Source organism: Nuphar pumila, chromosome 6 (genome assembly GCF_984573655.1).
Source record: "Nuphar pumila chromosome 6, dmNupPumi1.hap1.1, whole genome shotgun sequence".
Taxonomy (NCBI): Eukaryota; Viridiplantae; Streptophyta; class Magnoliopsida; order Nymphaeales; family Nymphaeaceae; genus Nuphar; species Nuphar pumila.
Genome location: NC_143254.1, coordinates 109,375,688 through 109,382,770, shown reverse-complemented (window position 1 = coordinate 109,382,770; position 7,083 = coordinate 109,375,688).

Genomic DNA, 7,083 nt, shown 5'->3' with positions numbered 1-7,083 from the left:
GACTCTTTCATGGCCATATCATAAGACATCATCATGCACACTAGTGGAGTACTATGAAAATTTATCAATTCATGGATCCATGATTTGCAAAACATCGCAAATATTTTCACTTTTCAAACTTTTACCATAGTTTATACTTTCACTATCCATGTGCATTAGCACATGCAACATTTTTAAATTCTCATAAGGTTGATCACCACCTAATTATCTTGGATCAGTAAATAGTCATAAATATGACTGACTAATACCATGTTGCATTTCATGCATAAGCTTCTAAAGAATGAAAAATATTTCTCTATGCATTCATATAAGCATACCATATAGAACATTATTTATGATGATTATTTATCATCATATACAAATAAATATTCATACATGCATGTGCAAAAATTATAATTCAACTCTCACTATCTCAATGCATTGAATTTAAGCAATATTTGCATTAAGTCATGACATCACGAGGTTTTTCATACACTATCTAGACTTTCCTTTCATGATATATCAAACTAGGTTGATTTTTCATTATGAAGTAAAACATAAATCTTCATATCAAAATATAAATTGGATATACACTACATCCATATCCAATGAAAGTCATCTCATTATTATTTGGATATGTCAAACATGATAAGCCAATTCAAATACTTTAATCAAACCACAAGCTTATAAACATATAAGTTTAGATCCATTGCCAAATATACTAAAATATATATATATTTAAATTCATTGGATTTGTATGAGTCCATATACAAATCCGACTTGAGATGTTATCTATCAAGTCCAACACGATCCATATTAAAATGAATCTTCATACAAGTTTAAATAAAATCATGGATCACACAAGATTTGACCATAATCCAAATTCATATCTATAATCATATGTTTCAAACTCAAATGGATTCACATCACACAAGAATTCTACTTATTTGGATCTATCCGGGTCAAACCACGACATTATACTTTTCTGGATCCATTACAAAATTTGGATCAAATCTAGATCCATATCCCATATATGGGCATTTGAATCTCATACTAGATCTGTTCAATAAGAGAACCCAATTAAAGAACTATCCAAAATTATACATGTATTTGACCATAATTGGGTTCATATCATACTATGAGCTTTGAGTAAAAAACAATTTCAAATTGGATCTTAATATTGATCCAAGTTGAGTTATTTGCTCAACATCTAAATAACCTCAAAACACTCATAAAATGACCCATTTTGATATAATATTAGTTCATGTTCAATTATATTTTCAGGATCCAAAAGTTATTACTAGATATATTTAGATCCATTCAAGTTTAACAAGATCCAATAATATTGTCCGGATCCAAAAATAATTCAACTGTACTTACACTCAATCAATTTGATCTATCCAAATCCATATAGGTTCAATCAGATCTAATATGTCTTACTGAATCAAACTAGGTCTATGTCACCTTACTAGATCTAAGCATCTGATCCAATACTGATCCGATCCACTCTTAGCCCAAACATAAGATCTAATGGATCATAATCCAATTAAACTTAGTTCATATAAAAAGTAAAACAAAATTAAGTCATACTGGATCGAAATTTATATATAATATGATCTAAACATGAACACAATATAAAGCATATTAAAAATAATATACAAACACAATATTTTAATATCCAATATATATATATATATATATATATATATATATATATATATATATATATATATATATATATATATATATATATATATATATATATATATATATGCTAAAAATTTCTCTCCTATATCAGGGTAGAGATCCAAAGCAAATCAACTGGGTCTAAATTTTTTTACCAGATTCAACCACACTTATAAGAAACTATCTGTACCTAATTGATTCAATCTAGATCCAAACATATCTGGATAAAGCTTTAGGAGGTATTTCGCTAACCAAAAGCAATTTTCTGCAAAATCAGAAAAGTTAAAAACAGTTCCAGGTAAAATCAATAAACTAGAACATTAAAAATAAATATTTAGAACTTTCTGAGTTAAACAAAAAATTTGAGGTTGTTTTCAATAATTTCAAAAAACTTCAAAAATAGTTTTGAAAAAAACCTCAAACTGCATTTCTGTCTCCTATATTTTCTAGAGAACATGTCTATTTTTGAAATTTTTAGAAAACAACCTTTCTTCTAAAATAATAGAGGTCTCATGGCGTAATATTATAAAAAATAAGAATTAAATGTGAAACAATTAATAAAAACAAAATAAAAAAATGGATAAAAGAGTTCTCAAGTTTTTCAGGAACCCTAACTCTTTTTGTTTTCACCCTTATTTCTTTTTCTTTTTTTTGGAGTTAGAACCACTGAGATAGTGGTGGGCCCCACAACACATTGGATTCTCAACATGTTTGAGAATCTAATGAGATAGTTATGGTTGAGTAAGACTACCCAAGAGAGGATAAGTAGACCCAACCCTTGCCTCTGCATTAGAGAGCTCGATAATTACATTGAGAAAATATTTTCTGAAACAAGCCGTTAATCACAATTCAATTCCCTTCTCCTCTATCACCTAGAGCTTGCCTTCACTGCTCACATAACTGTCTAAAACCCATTAGAATGTGTGTCATGCTCATCACGCAAGAAGTGCCCACATTCAAATAGCGGATGCACAACCTGCATCTCTGGTACGAGAAAATACTGCAAGACCCTCCTTGAATGGTGGGGACGGGGATGGTATTCCCAACTTAAAAAAAAACAACAAAGTCGAGGTATATAGACCCGACCTCCTCATCTCTCTCTCTCTCTCTCTTTTGGGGATCAAATCAAGGGTTGTTCATGGTTGCTAGAGATGACACAAAACAGCGAGCCAGAGGCAATGAGTGTGTTTATTTAATGCAAATGGTTGGTGTTGATTCATTGTGTTTAGGGAGTTTGAGTTTCTCGATTGGTTGGCTTTATTAAGTTGATTTTTTGTTCGAGGAAAAAGGTTTGGGTTGTGATGGTTTTATGTTTGCAAAATTTATTAATCTATTTTGCAAAGTTAGATTGATTAGGGCATTTGAGTTAGGGTTTGATTGATTAAAGCTTTTGAATTAAGGCTTTTAAATTAGGGTTTGATTTATTAGAGATTTTAAAGGCTTTTGAATTAGGGTTTGATTAATTATGACTTTTGAATTAGAGTTTGATTGATTAGGGCTTTTGAATTAGTGTTTTTTATTTAGAGTTTGATTTGATTAGGGATTTTATATTTAAATTTTTTAAAGGTTTTGTTGATATATTTTTTTAATTCTCCAAAATTTTGCCAATAAGAACTTAAGAAAAATAAAAAAGTTGAAAATCTCATGAGAAATCATTTTATGTGTTTAAACGTTAGCTGTGATTTTGAATATACATTTTTTGAATTTTCAATTTATGTAAAATTACCCAATGTTTAGTTTTTTTGGTATTTGAATTTAGTAGAGACCCATATTTGGGGGCTAAATTACACAATTATTTTTTACATATTTTCATAATTGGATCCAATATGATACCCATTAAAGCATTTGTATAAGAAAAAATATGATTTCTTATTTTTTTCTTCAAATTGCATAAAATTTATACTTTTTTGGTATTTGGATTCAATCTGAGATTTATATCCGGGGCTAAAATCCATAATTTTTTGACATACATCTCATAATTGGATCTAGTATGATACCCATTAAAGCATTTATATATAAAAAAATATGATTTTTTTTACTTCAAATTACACAATTTTTATACTTTTTTGGTATTTGGATCTAATTTGAGATCCATATTTGAGGCTAAAATCCACAATAAACACGTACAAACACTCATATGGTGGGGCAAATTGAGTTGTACGATCTAAAATAAAGTTATACAACCCATTATCCATGTGTTCAAGCTGTCCGCACAACAAGCAATCAAACACCGGACACAAGAAACACATATCCTTGTTCAGTTGAAACAAACACTGTACAAGTAAAGTTGTTCCTATTCTAGACAGAACATGCGTTTTGTTTGTTCTGTTCAACTGTTCTGTCCAAGCTTGGACAAGTGCTAACCCATCTAGTATGGGCTGGATTGTGGTTGATCCCAATCTGAATGCAGATTAGAAGCTAAAAATTGAAATTAAGTTCCGAACTTGAATAAGGTCAGTTGTAGAGATGAACCAAGATCTGATGGTTGTAGTTGTACTGGATCCGGATGAGGGGTGAAAATCAATCAGTTAGCTTGGAACAAAATTTCTTATTGTAAGAATTACCTAAAAAAGCAATTGGAATTCATCAAGATTTTAATTTGGATCCAAAGGAAATTGTGAATAAGGTGTCAAATTTGGATTTCGATTCCAAGTCATTTTGATCCATTTGCAATTTTAGCTTCACCCAGCTAGGGGGGAGTTCTGGACCCATCTTGCTTGGATTTGATGTGTCATCTTGGTTTTTTAATAGTCATAGACTCGGGCACTAAAACTGGGTAGGGCAATCCCAACCCTAAGTCACAAGGACACGCTATTTTGGCAGCGTGTCCTTGGTGACACAACTAAACATGCAGAGACATGTGGACATGGACCCATATGGCTATTATTTTGATATTGATTAATATTGTTCAATAAAAATACATTTTAACATTAAAATATCAAAATGATTTTTATTGAATAAAAAATTACCTTGTTCTCGTGTCCTATTTAAAAAAATTGAAGTTGCGAGTTGAACCCGCCTGCGCATCTTTGTGACATAAAACATTTATTAAAATGGACTTTTTTTTTGAAGATATGATAGGGCCACTATCATTTTAAAATATAACTCGTACTTGTGAGAAAGATAGACTAAATCCCTCTTACTTGGGTTGGATTTTCTAGTAGGCCTTGTGCAGAAAACCTCAGACCCAATCTTTTTTTTTTCAAAGGCAAGCTGTTTTATGCAGACCCGCACCAGTTATTCAACGTACCAGTGGCGTTTTGAACCTGCAACCAGGAATGACAGTGAACCGGGGGAGAAACAGGGCTCGTCCAATCCAAACCAGTGTGGGGATCGAGGTGGAGATGGACTAAATCTTGCCCCTGCCCCGATATGTCCCCGATCTTTGTTAAAAAAATTGCTATTATACTCTTATCCGTATTATAAAATCTTATATATATATATCTTATCTTAAGATAAAATCTTTTCTCCAATCTTTCCTCTCTCCTTCGAGCTGCACAAACTTTTATTTCTTTCCTCTCCTTCCTTTAATGGCAAAAAGCAACAATGGTAAAAGGATGGGAGAAATGGGCCCCACCTCGGCCCGTTTGGACTGGGGATGGAGGACATGAAATGAAGAATGGACCAAAGATGAAGGTTAAATCAAAACGGTGCAGGGATGGAGGGAAAAATTTTGAGACGGATGAGGGTGGAGACCTTGTCCCCCCGCCCCCCAACCGCAGTCCACTGCCATCTCTACCCGCAAGACAGCTCCTACCAACCACGCGGAGATCTGTTGGTTCAGACCCAATCCTTTTGATCTACATGTTTTGTTTAGTGAGAACGGGCTTTTGAATCACCAAAATCTAACATGTAAACAGGTTTTTCTAAAGATCCAAAATTAACCGCTTGAAGCATTGATTTTTTTACTCATAAAAACAAGTTTTTTCATCCAAAAATATGATCCAAGAGTTGCTTCCTACTAAATCGAGCATGATGAACACATTTATAAGGTTAGATTGTGTCAACGTCATGAGATTCAAAATTATAGATATAATAACTTGTACCCCTTATATATATGAACCCGTCTCTTCAAACAGGTTTTCCTTCGAATCATTCGGACATGCAGTGTAACACTACGCTTTAAAAAAAAAAAAGACTTTTAGCAGTGGTTTTGAACCACCACTAATGTCAGTTTTTTCACCTAGACTTTTAGTGGCGGTCAAGACCACCGCTAAAAGTTCAAAGTGCGCAAAAAAAAATTTAGATGTCGCCGCGATCAACAATGACACAACATCCAAAGTATCTTCAACCAGGTAAAGTGTTTGAAGATACGGGTTACTATATATATATATATATATATATATATATATATATATATATATATATATATATATATATATATTAGGCCCCATTTCTCACCCTGCCCCATTTGGCCCTATAGGTTTTAAGTGTTTTGTGATAGATATGAACCATTAGATGTATTTAGAGTGCTTAATTTATTGGGAATCAACTCTTGGATCATGTTTTTTTGATGAAAAAAATATATTTTTATGAGGCAAGAAAAATTAGTACCTTCATACCCATTGATTTTGGATCACCAAAAAAATCTGTATACATGTCAGATTCTGACGATCCAAAAGCTGGTTCCCACTAAATAAAACCTATAAATCACATTTATGGTGTTAGACATGAGAAAAAAAACTTAAAACTATAATTTTTTAAAAGGCCTAACTCGACCTAACAAAAAAAGCTCCATCTCTCTCTCTCTCTATATATATATATATATAGTAATGCACTGATTCTGCCCCCACTTTCTTGTTAGGCCCCTTCGAAAATCATAGTTTTTTGAGTTTTTTCTCACATCTAACAACATAGATGTGGTCTATAGGTTTTGTTTAGTGGGAACCGGTTTTTGGATCACCGAAATCTGACCGGTATATAGGTTTTTTCATTGATCCAAAATCAATGGCTACGAAGGTATCAACTTTTTTTAGTTCATAAAAATATAATTTTTTATCCAAAAAACATGATTCAAGAGCCGATTCCCACTAAATTGAGCATGTTAAACACATCTAATTGTTCAGATCTATCACAAACACTTCAAACCATAGAGCCTGAGAGAGTACAATGAGAAAAGGGGGCCTAATATGTTCAGTTCTTATATATATATAGGTGTTAAATGATACATGCTTGATGAGTTTTTTAAGTTTTTTTTGTTTTATTTTTAAATTCTGACCATGCAGATGTGATCTATGTACTTGATTTTATAGGGTTAAGCTCTTGAAGTATTTGATTCCGACATATGGGTGAGTTTTTATAAAGTTCAAAAAATCAACCGTCCAAAATCTTTATAAATTTTCAAAGCTCCAAATATCATTTTTTTCACCGAAAACACATGATCCAAGTGTGGATTCCTAGTAAATCGACTATGCCCAA